Below are 27,119 nucleotides of genomic sequence, written 5' to 3' on the forward strand. Positions count from 1 at the left end.
CCTCATCTGTACCAGCTGTGAAATGCTGGCTAATTGGATAATATGCCTGCCCAGATCCCTCCACTTTAACATGGGGTGATTCCATGAGTGATCTCAAATTCCATATTTGCTGAACCTGAATTCATGAGGTTTCTCTGTAACTGGAGCCTGACTACTGAAGAAGGTACCGGCCAGGGTGGGTTCACTCGCTGCACTCGCCTGCCTGGTATCCCAGGAACAGCTCCCTGACAAAAGCCTGCCAATGGTGGAGGCCTTTTCACACCAAAACGTGTTCTTTATTTCTTTCGTTCCTAAACCACTGAAATTAAAACGTATTTTATTTTTACAAAACCTGCCTTCCTTTTAGTAGATGGCTATAGGGTCCAGCTTTGTCTCAATGCCTACTATTGGCGACTTTGTTTTTTGAGACACAGTCACATTCTGTCACCCAGGTTGGAATGCAGTGGTACAATCAAAGCTCACTGCAGGCTTCATTTCCCCAGTTCAAGCCATCCTCCCACCTCAGTCTCCAGAGTATGGAGTTGCTGGGACTACAGGTGCACCCACTATGCCTGGCATATTTTTTTTTTTTTTTTTTTTTTTTTTTTTTTTTTTTTTTTTTTTTTTTTAGTAGAGACAAGGTCTTGCTGTTTCCCAGTCCAGTCTCAAACTCCTAAGCTCAGGTGATCCTCTTGCCTCAGCCTCCCAAGGTGCTGGGATTACAGGCGTGAGTCAGTGTACCCAGCCTATTGGCAACTTTTGAATACTGTTAAGAGCCAAGCTAAAACACACAGCTTTTTTAAAAAATAGGAAAGCTCACACAGGAACTTTGAATATGTTTGTATTCATTCTAAGTCTTTTGAAGCCCAACTCTTCCGGGGGGATCACTGATGTCCATGTGGTTCACTGGTTAAAAATGGACTCAGAGATTCATATCTCATGTGAACCTGAAATAAGGATTAAAAATCCTTTAGCCAACACTCCATAAAGAAAAATATTTGTTTCAAACTTACAAAGCAATTGAACATATTTTATAGCCTGGAAGAACCCTTAGGGTCTCCCTAGAGCTTTATTGTTAAATAACTTTTAAATCCCAAAGCTACTGAAGTCTTAGAAGTTGCAGTTTTTATTATGAATGATGTTATTACCTAGGAAATAACCACCAGAATCACATTCTGTGTAAGAATTATATTGAATACAACACAAAAGTGTAGATTTTTCTGTATACAGACATTAAACAACATAAAATTATAACAAATTGATTTTACAAATTTAAAAAAATAACCAAATCAAAAGACTTTGCTGTATAAATAGTTCTAGTAACTGTATGCTGTATTACATATAGAGGGAACTCTATTCTGCCTTTTTATTAAGTTTTACAAGTGTGGCTTAATATAATCATAGTCAAAATAGAAATGCAGAATTTTAATCAAGAATGATAAAATGCTCTGGAATCAAATAATGAGTAAATCTCAAAACTGTGCAATTTCTTGATTTATTAGGAAAGGGTTTGAAAAGGTAAAATTCAGCATGACTCCTATTAATTTAACACTGATTATGAATTAGGGGCATCTGAATTAATGAGGTTTAATTTTGAGTGAAACTTTATTTTTGAAAACATTTGCCTCTGAGGTTCATTTCTGCTAAGTTTTGTAAACCATCACATCTCGGCTGGGACCAGGGGGAGGGGTGTGTGTGTGTGTGTGTTTCTTCTTGGGGTCTCCATAGTGTGTGTGCAATTGATGGGGGTTGTCTTTCTCTTCTGGATTGCTGCTACCAGATGGGCATTTCAGAGTGGGAAATTAGTGGCCTAGATGAGCAGCGACAGAGCTAACAGCCAAGAAAATAGGGAGGTTGGTTCCCCTGCCAAGGTCACCCTTGAGCTGCAAACATGAACCGGCAAGTGACACCTCACATGAGCACAGGTCCCATGCTTAGTACGATGGATTTTTCAGATAGGTGCAAAACACTGCCCAATCCAGACTGAAAATGCCCCCCTCAGCCACTAGGATTTTCTCATTCACTGTGAATCCTTTTTAGTAATGGACAAGGTGCAGTAAATATATAAATAAACACACAAATAAATAGATCTTATCTTCATGTTAATATCGCTAGGATGAGTCTTGTTCTAAGGAGTTTCCTTGCTCCCAGAAATCATGTGTCTACCCTCATGATTCATATTTTCCATTTTGAAATGCTTTCCCACAAGCCATCTTCTTTCAGGTTCTGGGCCTATGAAGTGAAATTAATTTACTTGCCTCTTTTCTGGGGTGTCAGCTCAGCCCTGTTAAGTTGGATGCTAGAGGACATGTGTTATAACGCTCCATGAGAACTAAAAATGTTTTCCAGTTGTAAATTGTTTTTTGTTTATTTAATTGTGTCTTTCGCAGACTATATATTCAGTATATGCCTCTGAGGTCTTCTGTACATTAACAATTCAAAAACCACTGACCTATAATCATATTAAAACTCGCATTTTGTCTCCAGTTTAGCCATAACAGAATCCTCATACAGGAGCTGGGCAGAAGCCTTGTAAATAGCCGGTCTTGCATCTAAAACACTAGTGCTTTGTGGAGCAGCTAGGGCTTGCAAATTCAAATTGTGAGCCACTTTATTATTATAAATACAGTCTTTATCATACATTACAGAACATTCCAAATTTTATTAATCTAGGTAGTCATCTCCTGATCAGTTTATTTTTTTTTCTTTTGATCAGGATTACAGACCTTTACAACAGGTAAAAATGAAAGTAGTTCCTAGTGAAAAAAAGGGTGGCCCAGCTCAGTGGCTCACGCCTGTAATCTCAGCACATTGGGAAGCCAAGGTGGGCAGATCAGGAGGTCAGAAGTTTGAAACCAGCTTGGCCAACATGGTGAAACCCCATGTTTTTAGTCTCTACTAAAAAATACAAAAATTAACTGGGTGTGGTGGCACGCATCTGTAATCCCAGCTACTCAGGAGGCTGAGGCAGGAGAATCACTTGAACCTGCGAGGCAGAGTTTGCAGTGAGCCGAGATTGCTCCACTGCACTCCAGCCTAGGCTACAGAGCAAGACTCCTCCTGGGGGGGAAAAAAAAAAAAAGGGAGTGCAGGGGGCCTTCCAGGTTGATGAATGAATTTTTGCTGTCTCAGTGATTCAGAATCAAGGGTCCATTCCCACAGTAACCTGAGAGATTGGAATACATCACTTAAGCAGCTTGTCTACTCAAAAAGTAGTTTAAGCTTGGGACATTTGAAGTGTTAGCCGAAATTTGTTTCTCCAGCTAAACTTCATCCTTTATCTTCCAGATGAGTCCCTTAGCCTGTTCTGAGTAGAAAATTCAAATTATTTGTTTAAAACAACAATGACTCTGAATGTCTGCCAGGTTTTGATTAACCAGACAAGTTATTATGTCTGTCCTGTTAATGACAGCATGATCTATATTTCATGATTCAGTTTTATTGGGAGTTATGAGAAAAAAAAAAAGGAGACAAGTTTAAAGCTGTAGGTATACATAGTCATTCATCCAGCAAATCTCTGTGTGGTGTGGTTGTTTAGACTTTTCAACAATAATTAAGGTTGATTTTTGCACAATTATTTGGCTTACCATGTGGTTAAGCCAATTCCGTCATTATGACTGCTAAGAGAATAGACTATTCTATTTATTTTGGCCATGTTAGGACAAATGAGGCTATATTTTAAGGAAATGTAACTGGCTAATTAAATGGGATGATCTCAGTGGATATAAAAGGGATACAGAGTTATTTATTTTTCCCTTCATGGCTTCGTCTGATCGCTGTTTCCTGATCCATGACACCACCGTAGGCAGGTCTCATTGCTTTTGAATGGCTCTCAGTTTAAGAACCATCTGAGGTAGCTGTGATTCACTTTCAGGAGCTAAAATGTCTCCTTGAGTCTAAATCAAAACTTCCATCTATCATTCCACCCAGAGCTTCTTCCCTCCCCACCTCTGGCCTCACCTTGGCTCAGAGACACAGCGGGAAGGGCCATTCCTTCACTCTTCTTCCCCCTTTCTTTGTCTTTCCACGTCTTCTCGAAGATGCCCTCTCTGGCCTTTGTGAGGGAGTCTCTCGGGGCCTCCCACTTCGGGCTCAGGGCAGGAGGAGGAAGCTCCTGAACTGCTGCTTGATAACTTTCTCTAATTGTTCTTTTTCATTTCTGGCCTTTCTTAAATAAGCTGAAGGTAGACTTCAGGAATTTTTCTCCAGTTGTTCTCAGCACTGGGGCTGTACTCAAAATATATGACAAAAAAGGTCTCAGTAAACATCTTTTTACAGATGCATATATCACAGCACAGATATATGCCAGTGTAGAAACTTCTCTTTATATGATCAAAAGCTTGTCTCTTTAGAGACGAACATTAGTCCTAGAAGTTCTTAAGTTTACCAGGGACGAAGGGACTCTACTCCAGTGAGTAGAAAACAATAGCCAATATGGAGCTTGGGAAACGTGCTGTTCAGTTTGGGGCCTAGATGATCTGTGTGTCTGTGTAGAGTGTGTCTGTCATGCGCACGATGAGATGATGCTGGTGTCCACATTGACACAGTGGTTCTCATTTGCTGGAGATATAATTGGTACCATCCATATCCTCTTGGTACCACCTCCCGGGGAGAAGGTGGGTGGTCTGAATAATGTGGAGAGAAATTTTGAGCTTTGTGCTAATTTAATTTGTTTATATTTTCATTTACTCTGTTGGGAACATTAAATCAATGTGGATGATTTTTTGAAGAATGTAGTCTAGAAAATTCAATTATTTAGTGCCTGGAAGGGTTTCGAAGATTAAAATGCTCTGTAAAAATGTGTAAATATTTATTATTACAATTAAATACATGTTTGCTCCATGCAATTAAATTATATTGTTAAAATGGTTTGCATAACTCAAAACACATTTTGTGTTATTTTTGTTTTACCTTTTGTTAATGCACCAGGTAGAATTAGAAATTGCTTTCCTCTGTTGCTCCCATAGCTGCTTCTTTATGCTTTCATTTTAGTTAGATTCAATTTCATTATATTTCATTTCAAATAACACTTACTAAGTGTAAACTATGTTCTAGGTACTGTGCTAGGCCTTGAAGAACAAAAAGTTGAATCATACCCTCCAAAAAGCATCGTGTGTGTGTGTGTGTGTGAACTTTAATGCAGTTAGTTCCATGGTAGGAACAAAATTCAAGGGAGGCAGAGGAGAGGAGACATTTATCATTGTTCCTGGTGCTGAAGAGTTTAAAGGTAAATAATTTTGGTTACCTTTAATTAACTATGAAAGCTTTCAGCAAAACTCCTCCTTTCCTTTATGGAAGATTCAAATCTTTGTGGACAAGTGAAGAAAGTTCTGCTCCTCTCCACCCCTAAAGAAGAAACACAAGAGAAAACTATGGTAGCAAAATTTTCCTTTCACTAGTTTTGCCCTTGAACTTGATGAACACACTTCTGCAAATTGGAAATATTTCTGAGGTTTCCACACTGTTCAAATTTCCAGCAAGTGTGCCAGTGGTGATGGCAGACTTCTTCCTGGAGTCAGGAAGTTTTCTATACTTGCTTATAACTCTGGCTTGTTTACTGAGGAATTAATCCTGAATATTAAACAGTTGGTATTTGAGAAAAAATATCATTGGTAAGGAACAGCACTTATAAGTATGGAGTCACGGCAAATGTAAGAATTAGAAAGTCAGGATTTGGGCTGGGTGTGGTGGCTCATGCCTGTAATCCCAGCACTTTGGGAGTCTGAGGCAGGTGGATTACCTGAGATTAGGAGTTTGAGACCAGCATGGCCAACATGATGAAACCCCGTCTCTACTAAAAATACAAAAATTAGCTGGGCATGGTGGCGGGCACCTGTAATCCCAGCTACTTGAGGGGCTGAGGCAGGAAAATCACTTGAACCCGGGAGACTGAGTTTGCAGTGAGCCGAGATCATGCCATTGCATGCTAGTCTGGGCAACAAGAGTGAAACTCAGTCTCAAAAAAAAAAAAAAAAAAAGTCAAGATTTGGACCTAGATTCTTAAGAGGATTAGCAGAGATTTTAAAGGGGAAGGACATTAAATAGACTAAACTAAGCAAAAAATATATATATTAAAGTTAAAATATAAAAAGGAAGGATGATAATAACAAACCATTTGTCTTTGTTTAAAAAGCAAGATAGAAGTCACCCACATTAAACATATTTACTGTTGAAATTTTGGATCTGAAGAGGATAAGAAAAACATTTTTCTGTTTCTGGTCTATAAACATGTTTCATAGCCTATTAAAAACTCCTTAGAAGCAAAAACCTTTTCAAACCATTTTGGTCAGGCAACAAGTTTGATGGAATATGGGGTTAACTGAGTGTAAAAGATCAATAAAATAAATAAATGATGAAAGATACGAACAAAAGAAAGTGAAGAGAAAAATTACAGAATAAATGGAGTAATTTCTATTTCTCACATGCCCTAAAACAAATTATAGAAGATATAATTTTTGTTTGTTTTGAGATAAGAGTCTCACTCTGTTGCCCAGGCTGGAGTGCAGTGGCACCATCTTGGCTCACTCCAGCCTCCCCATCCTGGGTTCAAGTGATTCTCCTGCCTCAGCCTCCCGAGTAGCTGGGATTACAGGCATGCACCACTACACCCAGCCAATATTTTGTACTTTTAGTAGAGACAAGGTTTCACCATTGGCCAGGCTGGTCTCAAACTCCTGACCTCAAGTGATCCTCCTGCCTCAGCCTCCCAAAGTGCTGGGATTACAGGTGTGAGCCACCGCGTCCAGCGAAGATATAAATTTTTATTCCTTCAGCATTTGAAAAAAATCTAGCAAAATGATCTGATTTCAGATTCTTTTTTGGGAAGTAGTTATTTGATTATGTTTTTGGTTTATTTTATTGTTACCTCTCTAGCATAGTTTACTATTTCTGGTTTCAGTTTTGGAAATGTGTATTTCTCAGATAATGACCAGATTCTGGAATGTATTAGCATAGGGTTGAACATGGTACAAGAATTGCATATACAAGCTTATACTAATCTATTTAGATAAATTCCCTTCATATTCATTGCTGTATACGCTACCATTTCTAAGTATTATTACTATTATTTGTCTTCATTTAATTCTTCAGACATGGTTTATTTTGCTTATTTTTCTTAAGTATAAAGCTCTTGAATTTGTTGGCCAGTTCCTAATATTATTATTTTGGGATTTTTACCTTCATTATTTTCTTTTTTCTCTTTATTTTAGGTATATATGACGTTTTTATAGCTTCTAGAGTTCAGTAATTAGTTTTTCTTTTTTCAACCTTTCTTGAATTACAGTGAAAGCTTTTAAAACTTTGAATTTGTTTCTGGGTACAATTTTGGGCAAATCCTTGTTTTAATATATATAGTTCTAATTTATGTTTATTCTAAATAGTATGCATTTTTTATAGTAGCACAGTAGGATGTATATTAAACATACATATACAAATATACACGTGTTTGTGTATCTATATTATAAATCTCCAGTGGACATTTATAAGCATATGTATTTTTTAAATTTTAGATTCAGGGGTTACATATGTGGGTTTATTACATGTATGTATTGCATGATGCTGAGGTTTGGGTTTCGATCGAACCCATCACCCAAATAGTGAACATGGTACCCAATAGGTACTTTTGTTCCCTCCCCTTGTAAATATATATTCTTATTTATTTATTTGAGAAGGAGTTTTGCTCTTGTTGCCCAGGCTGTAGTGCAATGGTGCAATCTTGGCTCAATGAAATCTCCATCTCCCAGGTTCAGCCTGTCTCAGCCTCCTGAATAGCTGGGATTACAGGCACTCAGGCACCACGCCTGGCTAATTTTTTGTATTTGTAGTAGAGACAGGGTTTCACCATGTTGGCCAGGCTGGTCTCGAACTCCTGACCTCAAGTGATCCACCTGCCTCAGCCTCCCAAAGTGTTGAGATTACAGGTGTGAGCCAACACGCCCGGCTGTAAATGTGTATTCTTAAATGAATACAGGCGGGTATTAAATCAACTTCACTAAATATACTGGTCAAATATTCCTAGACTTCTTTCATAACTTTATAGTATTGCCCTTCTTCTCAGCATTTAAACACATTTGACCTAGAAACTCTTCTCTCAATGCTGGTACTTCTTTGAGGCAGTGCTGGCTCTCCCCTTGTCTGCACTGTATTTACAAGTGTTGGCCACACCTTCACATACCAGGATCTCATTACCTGCTCCCTCCTTACTTTCTTAAAATTCAAACCTTTAAGCATTCACTGAGAATTTACTTGAGGTAGGCAGCAAAGGTGAGATGAGATCTGTGATCTGAAAGAGCTTGCACTGGGTTTGAATTCCAAGGCTCACATCAAGGTTCTCTGATTTTGCTTGGTAGGAGACAGCCTTATTCCAAAGCTGGTTCGGAAGAATGGAGCAAAACAGCGGCTTCTCTAAGCAGTGGCTTAATTACGCTTTCCTCTTCTTACCCTTTTCTAACCCAGAGGTTAAGGGTGGGGAGACGAAAGGGCAGGCTGACACGTTTCAGCAAGTCCGGCTTCTAGGTCAGAAGCATGGCGAGCAGGACCAGTCTCCATGAATCTGGAAGGTGGGTGCGATCATAAGCTGCTGAGAGCTTTTGTCTCTTTAGCAAGGGGGGCAGTGGGACCCAGAAAAGGATATCCAGAGGTTTGGCTGATGATTTGTAGCTGTCAGGTCTTCCACTCAGAGTGGGGGTCCTATTTCCTGTTTTTCTACTTACAGGGACTCACTATACTTTTTCATGTACTCTGGGACCCCCACTGTAACAGATTTTTTTTTCTTTTTTGAGATAAGCTTGCTGTGCCACCCAGGCTGGAGTGCAGTGGCACCATCTTGGCTCACTGCAACCTCCACCTCCCAGGTTTAAGCAATTCTCCTGCCTCAGCCTCCCGAGTAGCTGGGATTACAGGCAAGCGCCGCCACGCTTGGCTAATTTTGTATTTTTAGTAGAGACGGGGTTTCACCATGTTGATCAGGCTGGTCTTGAACTCCTGACCTTGGGCTCCTCATGATACCAGCCTCCCAAAGTGCTGGGATTACAGGTGTGAGCCACCGCTCCCAGCCCAGGTGATTCTTATCTAATGTTACAGATCATGTTTTTCTGGGCACCATCTCATTCCTTGTGTGACCCCCAAAATTTTAAGCCACTGTACAACTCTGCTATATATAATCCAAAGAGCTTTCTAATTTAAAATTAGCAAACAGCAATCTATATATACAACATTTATTTATCCTGCCCTCCTGAAGCAGAGATGGATTATTATAGAATATTGTGGCTAGAAAAAGTGGCATCCCCTCTGACCCCCCACTCAGACACCCAACCTTTCCAGTGTTTGGGGTTCAGGGCTCCTCCATCCAGGTTCCACTGCTCTTGCCTCTCACTGGCCAGCCAGGGCAGCCCCTGCACTAGCTGTGTGGGACTTCTTCTGGGCTGTAGATCACAGGACTATGTATTTGCACATTTTTTCTTTCTGACATGCCTTTGGAGCCTGTTTTCACCTACATCTGACAAACTTCTGCTTGGTCTGCAAGACCCAGCTCCATAGAACCTCCTGTAGGAGTCAGGCCTCTGTTGAATAACATTGACAATCTTTGATCTCAAAGTGGCTTTTAGCAAATAAAAATAACTAAATGCAGAGGTGCTGTGGCTTCAGAGAATCCCAGCACTGGTGAGGTCATCAGGACAGGCTTCCTCTCCATCTCTACTTCCCTCCATGTGGATGTCAGTCTCTCCAGGTCACAGTAAGGATACTTGCTGGCAGCTCCAGCAGGCTCACAGGTCCCTGTCTCAGAAGAAGAGAGGAACTCTTCCATGAGTTCCACAGGGAGTCTCTGGAGAATGGTTCACATTGGTCTAGCCTGTGTCATGTACCCATTCTTGAACCAATTTCTGTGGCAGAGAGACACTGTGTCCAGGGCATATGGGTAACTGGAAGGGCTCCTTATATAAAAAGAGTCGCTGTATTACCCGAAGACGGGGTAGAGGGTGCTGAGTATGCAGAAACAGCAAAGGTAAAACCTTTCCTGACTCCCTTATATTTAGCTACTTATAGCTCTGTTCTCCCATTGCACCTTCTTATTTCCCTTTTATAGCACTTATTGCATTGTATAGCAATACCTATGTACTTGTCTTTGTTATTTGTAGAATTAAGTGAAGGTTCTCTCTCTTATTTTTGTCTATCACAATGCACATGAGAGGTGTTCCATAAAATGCTTACCAAATAAGCCTTGTTTTGAATTAAAGGACAAGAGTTTGAATGTAGGGAAGATTATGGCAAGTGGATGTGGTGGTTTTAAGTACAGATACTCCTCGACTTAAAGGGGGTTATGTTCCAATAAATCCACTTTAAGACTGGGCATGGTGGCTCATGCCTGTAATCCCAGCACTTTGGGAGGCCAAGGTGGGAGGATCATGAGGTCAAGAGATTGAGACCCTCTGGCCAACATGGTGAAACCTTGTCTCTACTAAAAATACAAAAATTAGCTGGGCTTGGTGGCACATGCCTGTAGTCAAAGCTACTTGGGAGGCTGAGCCAGGAGAATTACTTGAACCCATGAGGTGGAGGTTGCAGTAGCCAAGATCGTGCCACTGCACTCCAGCCTGGTGACAGAGTGAGACTCCGTCTCAAAAAAAAAAAAAAAAAAAAAATCCACTTTAAGTTGAAAATATGTAAGTCAAAAATGCACTTAATACCCCATAAACTCTTTGTGAGGTCAAAAAAAAATCATAAATGGAACAATCATAAGTTGGGGACCATTTATATGTCCACAAATTCTTTAACACTCTTCCCTTCCAAAGCTGGAGCCAATTACCTTTTTCGTGAATGTGGGCTGCACTTAGTGACACACTTGTAACAAATAGGATAAAAAGGAAATATTGATGTGCAACTTTGAAGACTAGGTCATGCAAGACAAATGACTTCCTGTGTGCTCGCTCTCCTCTCTCTCTCACTCTCTCTCTCTCTCTCATCAGATGCTCAGGGGGAAGCCAGCTGCCATGCTGTGAGGATACACAGGCAACCCTGTGGAAGGGCTCATGTGGCAAAGAGCTGAAGCCTTCTGCTCAGGCCAGTGAGGAGCAGTGGCATCCTGCCAGCAGCCATGTGAGTGAACCATCTTGACAGCAGGTCATCCAGTCCCAGTCAAACCTTTAGAGGAGGGCATTCTCAACTAATACCTAAGCAACCTCATGAAAGGCCCTGAGCCAGAACCACCTAGCTAAGCCAATCCCTGCTTCCTAGCCCCCAGGAACTGTGAGAGATGATAAATGTTTGATTTTTTTAGCTGGTAAATTTGGGGACAGCTTGTTATGCAGCAATAGCTAACTGTTGCAGTGCATAAGAGCTTCACAGAGAAGTGCAATGAGGGTTAAAGAAAGGAGAAGTGATATCCACATGGGAGGAGAGACAGCAGAAAACTCTCCAAATGAGAGAGGGGCATTGGAGAGGGATCTTTCACAGGACTGACCCCACATATGCATATGGAGAAGAGAAGAAACATTTCGAGGAAAAAAAAAAAGGAGATGGAAAAGTGAAGGTCATATTCAGGGCCTAGGGACAGTCTCAGAGATTTACCTCAATGCTGCAAGTAAGAAACCAGTGGGAGAGGATCAGGAAAGGTGATGGTACTCAAAAGTAAAGCACCCATTGTGCATCCTCTTTCTCAGCTATCCAAACCCCAAAGGATAGCTGTTCTCTACTGTTTGGTCCTTGAACCTCTTCTTCATTACTGAGTTGCTTGTTGATCTCATCCACATCTAAGATGTTAACCAACTTCTACTGAATTGTTTAAGATGCAATCCAGTGATTCAGTCTCACACCTCCAATGGTTAGCTGGTTGTCTGCACCTGGATATGCTACCAGCAACTCAAATACTTTGTCTATTAAATGCATCTTCCCTTCCAGTCATCCTGACTTCCATCTCAAGAACAGCCCTGCTATGGTCGACATCACTCAGGTTGTTCCCCAATGGGTCATGAATCCGGGTATAGATGTGGAAATCCAAGAGCCAAATGATCTCATGGAATGTTTCCAAGGACAGAATTTAGCACCACAGGATAGAAGCCTGTGGGGCACTTCACAGGAAGAGTTGTCCATATCACTACCTTTAGAGTTTGCCACCTCCAGCCCCCACCGAAGAACACACATTTGTCACACGCATACACACGCTGTTTACCATCTGTGGGGTGGATGACTGTTTTTGATCCCATTGAAAGCAGTAATTTTCCTGTTATTCTAATCCTGAATGCAGCTGCTCCCAGGTGTATGTGTATTCATCCTGGTCTGGCTAAAGATGAGGTTAAAGAGGTAGTTAGTCCCTGAGGCTAAAAACCTCATTGCCTTGGCATCTCTCCGCAGTTCAATGTCAAGTCTCATCAATTTTGCCTTCCCATGGCCTCTGGCTTTCAGGCCCTGCCTTACAGCCAGGCTGTGCCACAGCCCACGGGTTCTCCACCTGGCTACTGTTGAGAGTCCCGGGGAGTTTTGAAAAACTCCCTTGCCTGGATTTCATCCAAGACCAATTAAATCAGAGTATCTGGGGGTGGCGTCTAGACATCTCATTGTTTGAAAGTTCATCCAACAACTGGAATGTGTGGTCAGGGTGGAGGAGAAAAAGACTTGCCTATGCAGACCTGACCTGGCTTCGCTCTTTAATTACTCCCACCTGGGAAATCATTCGCACTTTCCGAGAATCAATTTGCAGTTCTATAAAATGCAATAATACTTTCCAAGCAGGATTACTGAAGGAGCAAATGAAACAATGGTGTGAAAAGATGTGATAAATGTAAAGAAGTGGGTACTATTATTGTGATGATCACAGTTACTGCTACCCAGTCTAATTCTAGTCTAATCACCTCCATGGGAACTGGCGAAATGGCTTTCTAGCTGCATGCTTTGCCTCCGGTAGCTGCTCTCCAGCTCATCCTTCATCCCAGGGTCAGGTCAGCTTTTCCACATCATCTTTTTGCTCAAAAACAATCCTGCTTTTTCATTTCTACCAAACTAAGTCCACGACTCTACAGCTCCTTAAGTTGAAACCCAAAGAACTTTTCTAACCTTATTTTATATTACCTAAATATGGTCCATGTATGTCTAACCATCACGACCCAGCTAGCCAGCTAGCCCACCAGGGTTTGAGTTCCTATTATATGACAGCATTGTGCTAGGAATGTGGGAAAATGCAAAGATGAACCAGAGGCACATCAACCAGAAGCTGACCATCAGAAGCTCATAGAAATGATCAATTTTAGATCAATACAATCCCTGAAGTCATCTTTAATTTTCCCATCTCTCTGCCTCTATATTCTCTAACACAAAGGTGTACCCAATGCTCACTAGTTCTTGAATAGTTCTTGAGAAAGCTTAGATGAATAGACATAATGTTCAGTGACTAAATGGAAGAATAACTGGTGTCTATTCCCCAGATTACAATAGTTGGCAGACCTGGCTCCATGGGCATGTGACCTGTCCAGTCATACAAGGTCCCACACTCAGAAGGGTCCAACATGCGGTTTAATGCTCTGCTGTCATCTTGAAATTCTTAATAACTTGTGGGCAAGGACCCTACATTTCTGGGCCCTTGTATTGGGCCCTACACAATGATAGTGAGTTTTATTTTTTATTGTTTTAAAAAGGATTTAAGGCAGTATTAAAAATGGCTAAAATGAAGGGAGATAAAAATGAAATTTATAAGTAGCTTTTTAATGAGGCAATAGGAAGTTAAGACGGAGTGGGGACTGAGTTCACTCCCTTGGAAAGCATGTCACGATGGCCAGTTCACCTGCTAGAAATTGCTCATGGCAATCCCAGCAGCCATGGTGAGAAGGGAGGAATGATCAGTTGTAAGATGTGCATTACGTAGGATCAGTGGCTAAGGAAGAAGCACAAATATCCTTGACAGGAGACCAGAGGGAAATTTCTCTCATCAGTCTTCATAATTGGCATATGCTAAAATACTCCTTATGGACAACGTGACTGGCAACATCCATACCTCGAACCCAGCAACAAGTGGCACAGGGCCAGTTCTTTTGATATTCTTCACACCAGCAGCAACACACAATTCAGTAAAATTGCTTAGCATAGCTTTGCCATGGCAGGGTCTCAGCACATTTGTGCCCATTGAGTGAATGAATGAATAAATATGATGGGGTTATACAAAGCAAAGTAGGTGTCTGTTTCTGGTGGCCTGACTTAATTCAGAGATAGGTTTTAGAGCATTGAAGAACGAATGGGCTACATGTTCTTTAGAGAATCCTCCAAAGAGAAATGCTGCTTCTCTTTTTTGTTTCAAAAGATGTTATCAACACAGTAAAAATGCACCCTGCAGAATGGGAGAAAATATTTGCAAATCACGTATCATATCTAAAAGGAATAGTAATCCGGAATGTGTAAAGAATGACTAAAACTCAACATCGACCACAACAACAACAAACCAGTTCAAAAATATGCAAGGGACTTGAGTAGACATTTCCCCAGAAAAGACACAAATGGCCAGTAAACACATGAAAAGATGCTCAACATCACTAATCATTAGAGAAGCGCAAATCAGAGCCACTGTAAGACACCATGTCGCATCCATTAGGATGGCTATTATAAAAAAAAAAAACAAACAAAAAACAACAAACCCACAACAAACAAGTGTTGGCAGGGATGTAGAGACGTTAGGACCCTCGTGCACGATCGGTGGGAATGTAAAATGGCATTGCTGCCATGGAAAACAGTAGGAAGCTTCCTACAAAATTTAAAAGTAAAACTCTCATGTGATCTGGCAATTCCTCTTCTCGGTATATACTCGAAAGAATTGAAAGCAGGAAGTCAACTAGGTATTTGTACACCCAGATTTGTAGCAGCATTATTTGCAATAGCTCAAAGGTGGAAACAAGCCAAATGTCCATTGACAGATGAACAGGTAGACAAAATGCAATATATGCACACCATGGACTATAAGCGTTAAAAAGAAGAGAATTTTCATATATGCTACAGTATGAATGAATCTTGAAAGCATTAGAAGAAAAAAAATGAACCACACATAAAAGAAAAATATTGTTATGAGTCCACTTACATGAGGTACCTAGAGAAGTCAAATTCATAGAGACAGAAGGGGAAATGGTGGTTGTCAGGGGTTGAAGGAGGCAAATAGGGAGTTATTGTTTGATGAATACTGAGTTCCAGCTTGGGATGATGAAAAAGTTCTGGAGGCTGGGTGCAGTGGCATACGCCTGTAATCCCAGTACTTTGAGAGGCTGAGGCAGGTGGATCACCTGAGACCAGCCTGGCCAACATGGCAAAACCCTGTCTCTACTAAAAATATAAAAATTAGCCAGGCACAGTGCTCCATGCCTGTGACCCCAGCTACTCAGGAGAGTGAGACAGGAAAGATTGCTTGAGCCTGGAAGGCGGAGGTTGTAGTGAGCCAAGAATGTGCCATTGCACTCCAGCCTGAGCAATAAGAGTGAAACTTCATCTAAAAAAACAAAAAAAAAACAAAAAAAAAAACAAAAAAAAAAAAAAAAGAAAGGAAATGAAAAGAAAGAAAATGTTCTGAATGTTCTGGAAATGAATGATGATGATGGTTGCCTGACAATGTAGATATACTTAATGCCACTGAACTGACATTTTAAAATGGTTACAATGGTAAATGATATATATATTTTCACCAGCTTAAAAACACACACAAAATGTTTTTCTCTCTGTTGCGCCTTTGAAACTCTGTATAGCAGTGAATCTGAGTATTTATTTCTAATAATATGATGTCTGAAAACTGTTCTTACTGTGGAAAGTCAAAACATATTGGTAGAAAGGCATATTGAGATGATTTCAGCAGCAAATGGCAGAAAGCAACACAAAATGGCTTAAACAATAAAGAATTTGTCATCTCACTAAATGAAAAATGCAGAGGGGGAGCACCTGTAGGGTTGGTGACCTCAGGCAAAGTGGTGTCATGGGTGCCATTTCCTCTTCTCCCTGTAGAATGTTCTCTCTGAGGAACCTCTGCTCTTTGCTACGAAGTGGTTGCTGTCATCCTACCATCGTATGCGGATTCGGTAACATCCAGCAGCAGAGCTACCACTTTGCACATCTCTTTTTGATGGTAAGGAATCCTTCTTCTAGAAGCCTTCCAGCCAACTTCCTCTCATTTCTCACTGTCCAATACTGGTCATATCCCCATGTAAACCAATCGTGAGCACGAGAAATGGTACCACCACAGGTTACTGCATAACTAGCTAGGATCGTCTAAGACACTTGGGTTGGTGAGGATACTGGAACAGAAAAAGGAATCTGCCACGTGGGGGAAGAGCAATACAGGCAACCAACGGGACACAGCCAAGCCTTGAAGTTCACTCCTGAGTGACTTACACTAATATCTCTGAGCCTCCATTTCCACAACTGTGAACTGAGGATAACAATACCCCCCCACCACCTCAATTAGGTGGCTGGAAAGACTGAGAGAATGTTTGCAAAGTACCTCATGTAGTGATTTACACACATTACTGTACTCAATTATCATCTCATTGCTGACATACACAATAATGCTTCATGATAATAGCCATCATTACTATTTTTCTTCTTTCAGAAGAGAGGAAGCACAATTGCTTGGTTATCTTCCTAGTTTATCCATGGAGGTAAACCCTCAGAAAATAAATGGCATCTAGATAAGAACCCACTGCGGGTTGTAGAATCTAATTCTGAGTGAACAAGAGTCCTAAAACATACGCGCTTATAGGGCTGCCATTATAAAATGCCACAGACTAGGTAAACAGCAGAAACCTATTGTCTCACAGTCTGGAGGCCAGAAGCCTGAAATCAAGGTGTCAGGAGGATCAGTTTCTTCTGAGGGCTGTGAGGGAGGGATCTGTTCCAGGCCTGCCTCCTTGGCTTATAGATGGCGTCTGCTCCCCGTCTTCACATCGTCTCCCCTCTGTATTTGTCTATGCCCATAATTTCCTCTACCTTTTTATTTATTTAGAGACAGAGTCTCATTCCCTCACCCAGGCTACAGTGCACTGGCATGATCTTGGCTTACTGCAACCTCTGCCTCCCGGATTCAAGTGACTCTCCTGCCTCAGCGTCCCAAATAGCTGGGATTATAGGCACATACCACCACACCTTGCTAATTTTTATATTTTTAGTAGAGACAGGGTTTCACCATGTTGACCAGGCTGGTCTCGAACTCCTGATCTTAGGTGATCTGCCCTCTTCCACCTCCCAAAATGCTAGCATTACAGGTGTGAGCCACTATGTTAACCAATTTCCTCTACTTATATGAACATCATATAATTCCTACAGGATTAGAGTCCACTGTACTGACCTGATCTTAATTTCATGATCTCTAGTAAAGACCCTAATCTCCAAATATGGTCACATTATGAGGTACTGGGGGTTAGAACTTCAACATGTGAATTTTGGGGGACAGAATTCAATCTGTAACATAAGGTGAGGATTGGCATTGGGAAGTCCATATTACTGTAAAACCAAGAGTGAGAACTCTCATGTCATATCAAAACCTTTACCATCCTTCTCTTATCTCCGTTTAAATGAATTTGGAAAATAATCCTAAATCTCACTCTGACAAAGCTGGATCAACTGGGCTGGAATAGATTTGTGAAGAGACAATTTAGGACTAATTCTCCTAGAGGGGCTATGGGAAATACGACTCTGGAAGAGAAAACAGAAAGTCCCAACTGGTCATTTTAAATGATCATTTTTTATTTATTTTTATTTTTATTTTTTGAGATGGAGTCTCACTCTGTTGCCCAGGCTGGAGTGTAATGGCATGATCTTGGATCACTGCAACCTCCATCTCCCAGGCTTAAGCGATCCTCCCACGTCAGGCTCCCAAGTAGCTGGGATTACATAGAGCCTAGAGCAACTGAGTTGTAACAGATTTGTGAAGAGACAATTTAGGGATAATTCCCCTAGAGAAGCTATAGGAAACATAGCTTCCCCTAGAGAAGCTATAGGAAACATATAGACTCTGGAAGAGAAAATAGAAAGTCATGACTGGTCATATTTAAATGAACTTTTTTTTTTTTTTTTTTTTTTTGAGATGGAGACTCACTCTGTTGCCCAGGCTGGAGTGCAGTGGAGTGATCTTGGCTCCCTGCAACCTCTACCTCCTGGCCTGAAGCGATTCTCACACCTCAGCCTCCCTAGTATATGGGATTACAGGTGCCCACAACCACACCCGGCTAATTTGTGTATTTTTAGTAGAGATGGGGTTTCACTATGTTAGCCAGGCTGGTCTTGAACTCCTGACCTTAGGTGATCCACCTGTCTCAGCCTCCCAAAGTGCTGGAATTACAGGCATGAGCCACTGTCTGACCCATTTTAAGTGAACATGTATTAAGCACTGGATGTGTGCAGGGCATGCACACTTTATCTGCATGATCCTGTGGGGTGTGGGTGTACATCGGTGGATGAGATGGATAAACAACAGCTCAGGATCTACTGACTGTTACAAATGAGTGAACAGCTAACTATGATATACAGCAGAATATGAGTGCAAAATAAAACAGCAAACAATGGGTTATAAGAGTGCAAAGAAGGTAAACATGAATCTGGTTGGGGAAATCTGAGTGAGCTCTGAAGGGGAGAAGGTCAAGGTGAGAAGCAGAGACGTAAATGCCCTCAGAAACTTTGGAAGTACCATAGCTTTGGAGATTGACAAGTACAAACCTAGGTTGTGCTGCTGTATAAGGAAAGGTACAAAGAAACTGTGAGAGTGAGGATGAGGAGGAGCAGATCCACTTGAAACTGTCAGGGGGAGATTTGGGGTCCTAAATTATTGTGAGCTGCAGTGTCAGGCACCCTGAGCTAAAACAAGAATGACTTGGAAGAGACTGAGGTGCATTTTAAGGCAAATCAAGTGTAATTGCCTGGATTCTTTAGTCTATGGGAGGAATCAGTGCAGCAATTAAGGGAAAGTGCTTTGGGTTCAGCAGACCTGAGTCAAGTCCATGTTCACCATTTACTGGTGACATCATATTGGGAAAGGTGCTTAAATTCTGTAGGCATTTGTTTTCTCACCTGTGAAGTGGGGATAATCATATTACTTCCAGGGTTCTTGCAAAGACATGTAGGGAAATACACATACGATCTGGTACATAGACTCTACAAAGGTTCTCCAGTAAAAAAGGAATTATTGTAATCTATTAATTTTGGATATGGTAGATATCCTGAAGCTCCCTTGTCCTGTAGCAGAATGATTTGTGTCCTTCAAAACAATCAAATCTGCTGTGAACATTTAAGGAGTTGCGAAGAGATAGAAGGGTAAGAGTTGAGAAATGAGCAGGGGGGCTTTACTCCATGCCCTCTCCCAGCATGCTCCACCCACTGGGAAGGGAAGGAAGGAACAGCAGAGGAGAAAACACTAAAGCCAGAGGAGGTAGGTTTGTGATGAAGTCTTACTTGGCATTTCCCTGTACTGACCTCGGCAAGGGTCTAACCTGGGTGCTGTGCAGAGGCTGCCACTTCTCCACTTGACCACTAGAGGGTGGACTGACTTGATCCCCTATATCCAGGTGCAATAGTAGCAGATACTTGCATTCCTTGAGTTTGAATGATGAGGGCAGGCAGTGGCTGAGAGCAGAGACAGTGGGGAGGAAGAACTGTGTGACGCTAGGTCTGGATCTGGGGCAGGTACAGGGGTGCCAGGTCCACTTGGATGAGGTGCAGGTGGATTACAGAAGAATAGATCCTGGAGAAACTGGAGCCAGATTCTGTGGACCAGGAGAGGGCAAGACATTGGATTCAGACTTGGGGGTCTCAAAAACCAGTGGTGGGACCTCCTGGTTCTTTTGTTCCTTTTCTCCTTTCTCAAAGTGGCACCATTCTGTAATCTGACAGCTGGAGCAGCAGGTTTAGTGACCAGATGAGGGGAGGGGCCAAGTGGATGCCAGGAACTGACAGCCAATGGAAAGGAAAGATAAGGAGGACAGTTGGAACCGTGTGGGTGACAGAAGGTCACCTGGAGGGAAGGTGAATAGGACAGAGGGCGGACATGGCAGACAGTGGGGTAAGAGGGGAGCTACACATTCCAACCCTTCCCTGGCTGATCACATGGGTTCACTCCAATCCATTAGGGAGGGTGAACGCTCTCTCGTGTTGATTGTACAAGGCATGGAGTTCAGTGTATGATGATTCTCCTCTATCGTACTTATAGCACAGACATCAGCAATTTGCTAGTGGATATGAGGATCTTACTCAACCCCAAACTGCACAAACATAAGAACACAGGAGATGCCTGCTGTTTAGGAGAGTGTTCAGAGGACTTTGGCATTATGGTCTGAGACGATGTTTAGTCAGGACATACACCATAAAGGCCACACTGATTGTGTAGAGTCATTGCCCAAAATGATAGGTGGAGGCCTATGCCTGCAGGTTGCTAAACAGGTTGCCTGGTGACCGGCCATCACTCTTGACTATGGTCACGTCATTCTAGCCAACTGTTTTGGAATCTGTATTGTGCATACTGAAGATGAGGTTAAAAAAATAGAGAGGCTGGGTGCGGTGGCTCATGCCTGTAATCCCAGCACTCTGGGAGGCCAAGGCGGGTGGATGGCCTGAGATCAGAAGTTAGAGACCAGGCTGGTCAACATAGGGAAACTCCCATCTCTATTACAAAAAATTAGCTGGGCCTCGTGGCGGGCACCTGCAATCCTAGCTACTTGAGAGGCTGAACCAGGAGAATCACTTGAACCTGGGAGGCAGAGGTTTCAGTGAGCTGAGATTGTGCCATTGTACCACAGCCTGGGTAACCAGAGTGAAACTCCATTAAAAAAAAAAAAAAATAGGCTGGGTGTGGTGACTCATGCCTGTAATCCTAGCACTTTGGGAGGCTGAGGCAGTGGATCACTTGCAGTCACGAGTTAGAGACCAGCATGGCCAACTGCTGAAACCCCATCTCTACTAAAAATACATAAATTAGCCAGGCATCATGGCACATGCCTGTAATCCCAGCTACTTGGGAGGTTGAGGCAGGAGAATCCCTTGAACCCAGGAGGCCCAGATTGTGCCACTGCACTCCAGCCTGGGCGACAGAGGGAGACTCTGTCTCAAAAACAAAACAAAAAAAACAAAACAAAAAGAAGTAGCTTTGTTTAATCCACCACTACTTTTAGAAAAGCAATCTGGGATATATTTCCTATTCAAATCCTTTGAGATTTCCAAAATACTTGAGTATTTTGTTCTAGATGAAGTTCCATTGTTCTTAATAGCACTGGATTGGATTCTAAATAAGAAAGAGGTTAGACAATATGTCAAATTAATAGCTTTTCATTCAGAACATCTTACCAGAATAAGAAGTCTGTGGGACTGGTTTATATAGGGCTCCAAAATAAAAAGTTTTCAAGTGTGCACTATATTGAGCAATGATTACTAGTAAACTTTCTGGAGACTAAATCAACTTTAAGCCTTTTTTTTTTTGAGATGGAGTCTTGCTCTGTTGCCCAGGCTGAAGTATCATCGTACAATCTCAGCACACTGCCTCCCAGGTTCCAGTGATTCTCCTGTCTCAGCCTCCCTGGTAGCTGGGATTACAGGCACGTGCCAACATGCCTGGCTAACATTTGTATTTTTAGTAGAGACAGAGTTTCACCATGTTGGCCAGGCTGGTCTTGAACTCCTGACCTCAGGTGATCCATTTGCCTTGGCCTCCCAAAGTGAGAGGACCACAGGCATGTGCCACGATGCCTGGGCTAACTTTAAGACCTCTTAGATTTTTAAAGACTATATATACTTTACGGTGGCTAATATCACATAAGGAAAAAGTAAATTTGCAGATGAATTTGGTTTAAACATCTATTAGACATCTATTAGGAAGGATATAATGTGTTCAGTTAAAGATGACTCTTTGGCTTATCATTGACAGCTTGTGAAAGTTGTCTAAACATGGGGTCCCACTTTAAGGCTTTTAAACAATTTATTGAGGTATAATTTACATACCGTAAAATCCGCTTGTGTTAAGTGTAGAATTCAGTGACTTTTAGTAGATTTACTGAGTTGTGCAACTATCACCCTAATTCAGACTCAAGGTGCAATTTTAACATGTAAAATTCAAGCATGTTGAATAGAAAAGTCACTGTCCATAATTGAGCTGGATTAGGATCTGTAGGGAGATCAACCACGGAACAGGGTTTGCTTGTTTCCTCATCTCACTTCCTCTCTCTTCCTTCCTTCTTGCCCCCCTGCCCACATCCTTCTTAGCGTGTTAGGTGCTCAGGACACAAGTTGAAAGATGATCTCTGCCCTCCCAGATCAGGAAGACAGTAATGAAAAGCGACTGAAGAGATCATCACATTCTTTTGTGAAAGTGTCATCCCTGACAGAAGGGCTGCCCTGGGTATTATGGGATGACATTAATCTCAGCTCCATGCCAGGTTCTTGGAGATTTAAGGGCTCAGCTCAATAAACATTTATTGGGCACCTGTGCTCCATGTACAGGTACAAAGATGAAGAACTCATCCCAGCCCCAATGTAAGCAGCTCTAATACAAACTCAGGTGACTCAGCATCAATCAACATTACAGATCTCATTGACCTTGTAACCCAGTTCCAGCATCTCGACCTTTGCCCATGGGGAAGTGCGGACACCCTGCACTTGTGCCCTCTGAGGATGGGAACAGGCTTTCCCTATTTACTGGCATGAGACGTTCCCTTTTTCCCTGCAGTTCTCAGCTCGGAAAATACCTCCCCAGGGAGTCCCTCCCTGGGCACTGATCTAGAGTGTCCCCCAGCACACGGATTTCATGATGCCCCTCCCCACTTCGTCTTCTCCCTTACCTTTTCACTCTCCAACATACAATTTATTTGTTATGTTGTGAGGACTAAACTCTGATTTTTTTTTTCTTTATCTTGCCCAAATTCCTATCTAAGGGTCTGGGGAGTCATGCTCTACAAATCATAAATTTCTCACCAGTTTTATTTATTTTATTTTATTTATTTATTTTTTTAATGGAGTCTCACTCTATCAGGCAGGCTGGAGTGCAATGGCATGATCTCAGCTCACTGTAACCTCTGCCTCCGGGGTTCAAGCAGTTCTCTGCCTCAGCCTCCCGAGTACCTGGGACTACAGGCACCTGCCACCACACCTGACTAATTTTTGTATTTTTAGTAGAGATGGGGTTTTACCATCTTGGCCAGGCTGGTCTTGAACTCCTTACCTCATGATCCACCCACCTCGGCCTCCCAAAGTGCTGGGATTACAGGTGTGAGCCACTGTGCCTGGCCCAGGTGGGTTTGATTTAACTCTATATATCATGATTTACTTTCCAGCCTGACTCTGGCATAACATTATGAGACAAAGAAGAAAATCAAAATATTCTACACCAAAACATGTTTCTTTGTCCTTTTTTTTTTTTGGCGTTGAGATGGAGTTTTGCTCTTGTTGCCGAGGCTGGAGTGCAGTGGTGCAGTCTCGGCTCACTGCAACCTCTGCCTCCCAGGCTCAAGCAATTCTCCTGCCTCAGCCTCCCAAGTAGCTGGGATTATAGGCATGTATCACCATGGCTGGCTAATTTTGTATTTTTAGTAGAGACAAGATTTCTCCATGTTGGTCAGCTGGTCTCAAACTCCCGACTTCAGGTGATCGGCCTGTCTCAGCCTCCCAAAGTGCTGGGAGTATAGGCCTGAGTCACCGTGCCTGGTCTTCTTTGCCATATTTTGAAATGGCCCTGCAAAGCTGTTCTTTGTGGAGGAAAATTTGCATCTGTAAAGAATCTTTATTAACATAGCTAGATATTTGTCTTTCAGACCCTTTCTATCCTAAAGAGATTGACTAAGATCTGAATAGGAAACATTTGTCACCTATCATCTCTAAGGGCAGCTGCTCTAACACTTCAGAAGAACTTTGGTCTCCACAATCTTTATCTTAACCGGAACTTTCTCTATCTATCCCAGGTCTTTACACAAACTACCAATTGTCAACCAGAAAATGTTTAAATTCACCTACAGCCTGGAAGCCTCTGCTTTGAGTTGTTCCGCCTTTCTGGATCAATATTTCTTAAATGTATTTGATTGATGTCTCATGCCTTCCTAAAATGTATAAAACCAAGCTGCACCCCAACCACCTGGGGCACATGTTCTCAGGACTTCCTGAGGGCTGTGTCATGGGCCATGGTCACACATAATTAGCTCAGTATAAATCTCTTAAAATATTTCACAGAGATCAACTCTTTTCGTTGACAGTTGGGGTATTATCTCCTTCCTCCATTAGAATGTTAAGTTCTGTGATAGCAGGAATTTGGGGTATTTTCTCTATCCTAATCCTAGGGCCAGGTTTCTGGCACACAGTCCATACTCATTTTTTTGTATGAATTCATGAATATGTGGATCTTTATCTCGGTCTCCAGTGCTGGGGTCCCATCCTGATGGCCCTAGTTTTTTAACACCTGGGATGCAGCCTTGATTTTCTCTCTGTCCCACACATGGGCAGTGCCCAGTCTCCAGGGCAATGCCAGATTATCTGACCATGCTGCCTGCTGGCGCGAAGCTCTAAACACTGCCTGGTCCTAGTGGCCTTGATCCTGGAATGTCTCACTGAAGACTCTGCTGGGACGTGTTGTTGCCTGTTCCTCCTCTGACTCAAACTGTTTCTGCCCGCCCCAGTGCTGGCCTCCGACCAGCCTTAAGAACTGGCCTATCCCAGTCTGCCCCAGTTAATTAACCTTCTCTGTGTGACAGCTTTACAAGACTGGACAGAAGGCAGAACACCCATGATGCTCTGTGAATTAAAATCCCAGCCGGTGGAAGCCTAAGACTAAGGATGGGAGTGGTTACTCCGCACCATGCTGAATGCTTGAATCCCCCAAGAATTGTTTCAAAAGCAGCTGAATAAAAGAGTTGAAAAATTTTGGAACAATTACTGATCCCTCAAATTAGCTTCTGAAGAGTAGTCTTTAAGGTCACTCTTGTATAATCGTAACATTTCTAGGCTGAATTTTCCTAGCAAAATCTTGGGATATTGTAACTCACCTTCCTTATTCCAGCTCCTTGCCAACATCAGAGTTTCTCTTTCTTTCTCTCTCTCTCTCTCTCTCTCTCTCTCTCTCTCTCTCTCGATGGAGTCTTACTCTGTTACGCAGGCTAGAGTGCAGTGGTGTGATCTCGGCTCACTGCAACCTCCACCTCCTGAATTCAAGCGATTCTCCTGCTTCAGCCTCCTGAGTAGCTGAGATTACAGGTGCCTACCACCACACCTGGCTAATTTTTGTATTTTTAGTAGAGATGGAGTTTCACCATCTTGGCCAGGTTGGTCTCGAACTCCTGACCTTGTGATCCACCTGACTCAGCCTCCCAAAGTGCTGGAGCTGGGCATGGTGGCTCACTCCTGCAATTCCAGCACTTTGGGAGGTTGAGGCAGGCAGACGGTTTGAGGCCAGGATCAAAACCAAGCCTGAGCAGCAAAGAGAGACCCCAATCTATAAAAATAAAAAAGTACAAAACTTGGCTGGGCATGTTGGCACTCCTGTAGTCCCCCAGCTACTTGGGAGGCTGAGGCAGGAGGATGCTTGAGTCTAGGAGATCACACTTGTAGTGAGCCAGGATTTCAGCCACCACTTTCCAGCCTAGGCAACACAGCAGGACCCTGTCTTTAAAAAAAAAAAGTCTCCTTCCTGCCCTAAAGTTGAGGCTTAACATAAAGACTCTTGAAGTCTTCTACTTCAAGATTACCTTAGGCTTCTAAAATATGCATACAGCTTTCATTCCTTTCAGGTGTACAATAGAGGTTTTAGCTTGGGGGAACAAAGGGATGAGGATCAGTCAGATGGCTGTAGGAGGCGTGTTTTAATTGGGATCCTAGAGACAACTGATACTCATAAGCTTTATCTGTTTCTAGATGATCAATTTTCTTTATGTGCTTAAGGACAGTGCTTTTGGAAACCCCATCAACAGGATGTAATTGTGGAACATGACAAGGTGCACTGAGTTACACTGTGATTTTTATAGTAGGTTACCTAGAGTCCCCATTGGTTTATAGGGCTTCCTCTTAAAAAAAAAAAAAAAAAAAAAAAATCAGGCCGGGCGCGGTGGCTCACGACTGTAATCCCAGCACTTTGGGAGGCCAAAGCAGGAGGATCACCTGAGGTCAGGAGTAGGACACCAGCCTAGCCAACATGGGGAAACCCCGTCTTTACCAAAAAGTACGAAAATTAGCCGGGGGTGTGGTGCGGGCCTGTAATCCCAGCTACTCGGGAGGCTGAGGCACGAGAATCACTTGAGCGGAAATCGCACCATTGCACTCCAGCCTGGGTGAGACTCCGTCCCCGCCCCCCACCCTCCCCAAAAAAGAAAGAAATCTTGGCAGAAGCATTTCAATAAGCCACTCGGGGGAGTGAAAATGGGAGTACTTTCCAAGTACGGCGGGAACAGTGGGGATCACACTCAGCTGAGCCCTGATGGGGGAGACCCGGGAACGTCCGCCGGGTGACCGTCACCAGAGCTCTAGAAGAGTTTTAGGTTTTCATTCTGCAGGTAAATCCTTTCAAAAGGCGCCAAAGGGCAGGGAACCATCTTTTACCAAGGGCCTTTCTCCTTCATTCTCCTATTTCGCGGTAACTCATGAGGCGGGAGATTTTCTACGGGGAACAAGACATTCTAAGCACGTCCCTTTTAAGGTGTGGAATAGGGTGAGCCCCGAGGTTTCCGAGGGTTCGCGCTTCCACATAACCCCTAGGACTTGCATCTCCTTACTCCCCTGCTTCTTGTCCCCCATTCGAGGGACCCAGGTAGTGGAGTGTCGATTCGGGCCTGTTTGCAAAGCGGGGCCCCACCCTGGCTGGGCTACGTGAACTTTTAGGGGCAGCCAAAAAGTACCTGCGGTGACAGGGATGCAGGGCAGCTTCTGGAAACCTGAGAATCTCAGCTCCCCGCTCTCGCTGTCCAGGTCCGAGGCGCAGACTGGGGACCCCCCACCCGCCCACGGCGGCCCGGGCCCCCACCTCGGCCTCGCGCCTGCTCCCGGCGGCCTCGGCCTCCTTGCACACCTGCCGCCAGCTCAGGTGCCGCTTTCGCCCGGTGGAGAGACGGCGTCGAGGTCCTGGCCGAGGGTGGGCCCCGGGGGCAAAGCCGAGGGAGCGTGCGAGGGAGGTTGGGCAGCCCCTCACCACGGGAGGTGGGCGACGCGGGACGGACGGGCAGCAGTCCCGGGCCCGG

The 27,119-nt window shown here is 43.0% G+C and overlaps 1 long non-coding RNA gene across 1 annotated transcript; it reads right to left on the minus strand.

The window, feature by feature from the left end:
* Positions 1-3,656: 3,656 nt before the first annotated feature.
* Positions 3,657-27,109, minus strand: LOC141580928 (uncharacterized). The gene is made up of 3 exons (XR_012513353.1): positions 26,781-27,109; positions 5,225-5,325; positions 3,657-4,206 (listed from the first exon to the last, which is right to left on the minus strand). It is a non-coding gene; the product is annotated as an uncharacterized LOC141580928 (long non-coding RNA).
* Positions 27,110-27,119: the final 10 nt, after the last annotated feature.

This window comes from Saimiri boliviensis, chromosome 13, assembly GCF_048565385.1.
Source record: "Saimiri boliviensis isolate mSaiBol1 chromosome 13, mSaiBol1.pri, whole genome shotgun sequence".
Lineage (NCBI taxonomy): Eukaryota > Metazoa > Chordata > Mammalia > Primates > Cebidae > Saimiri > Saimiri boliviensis.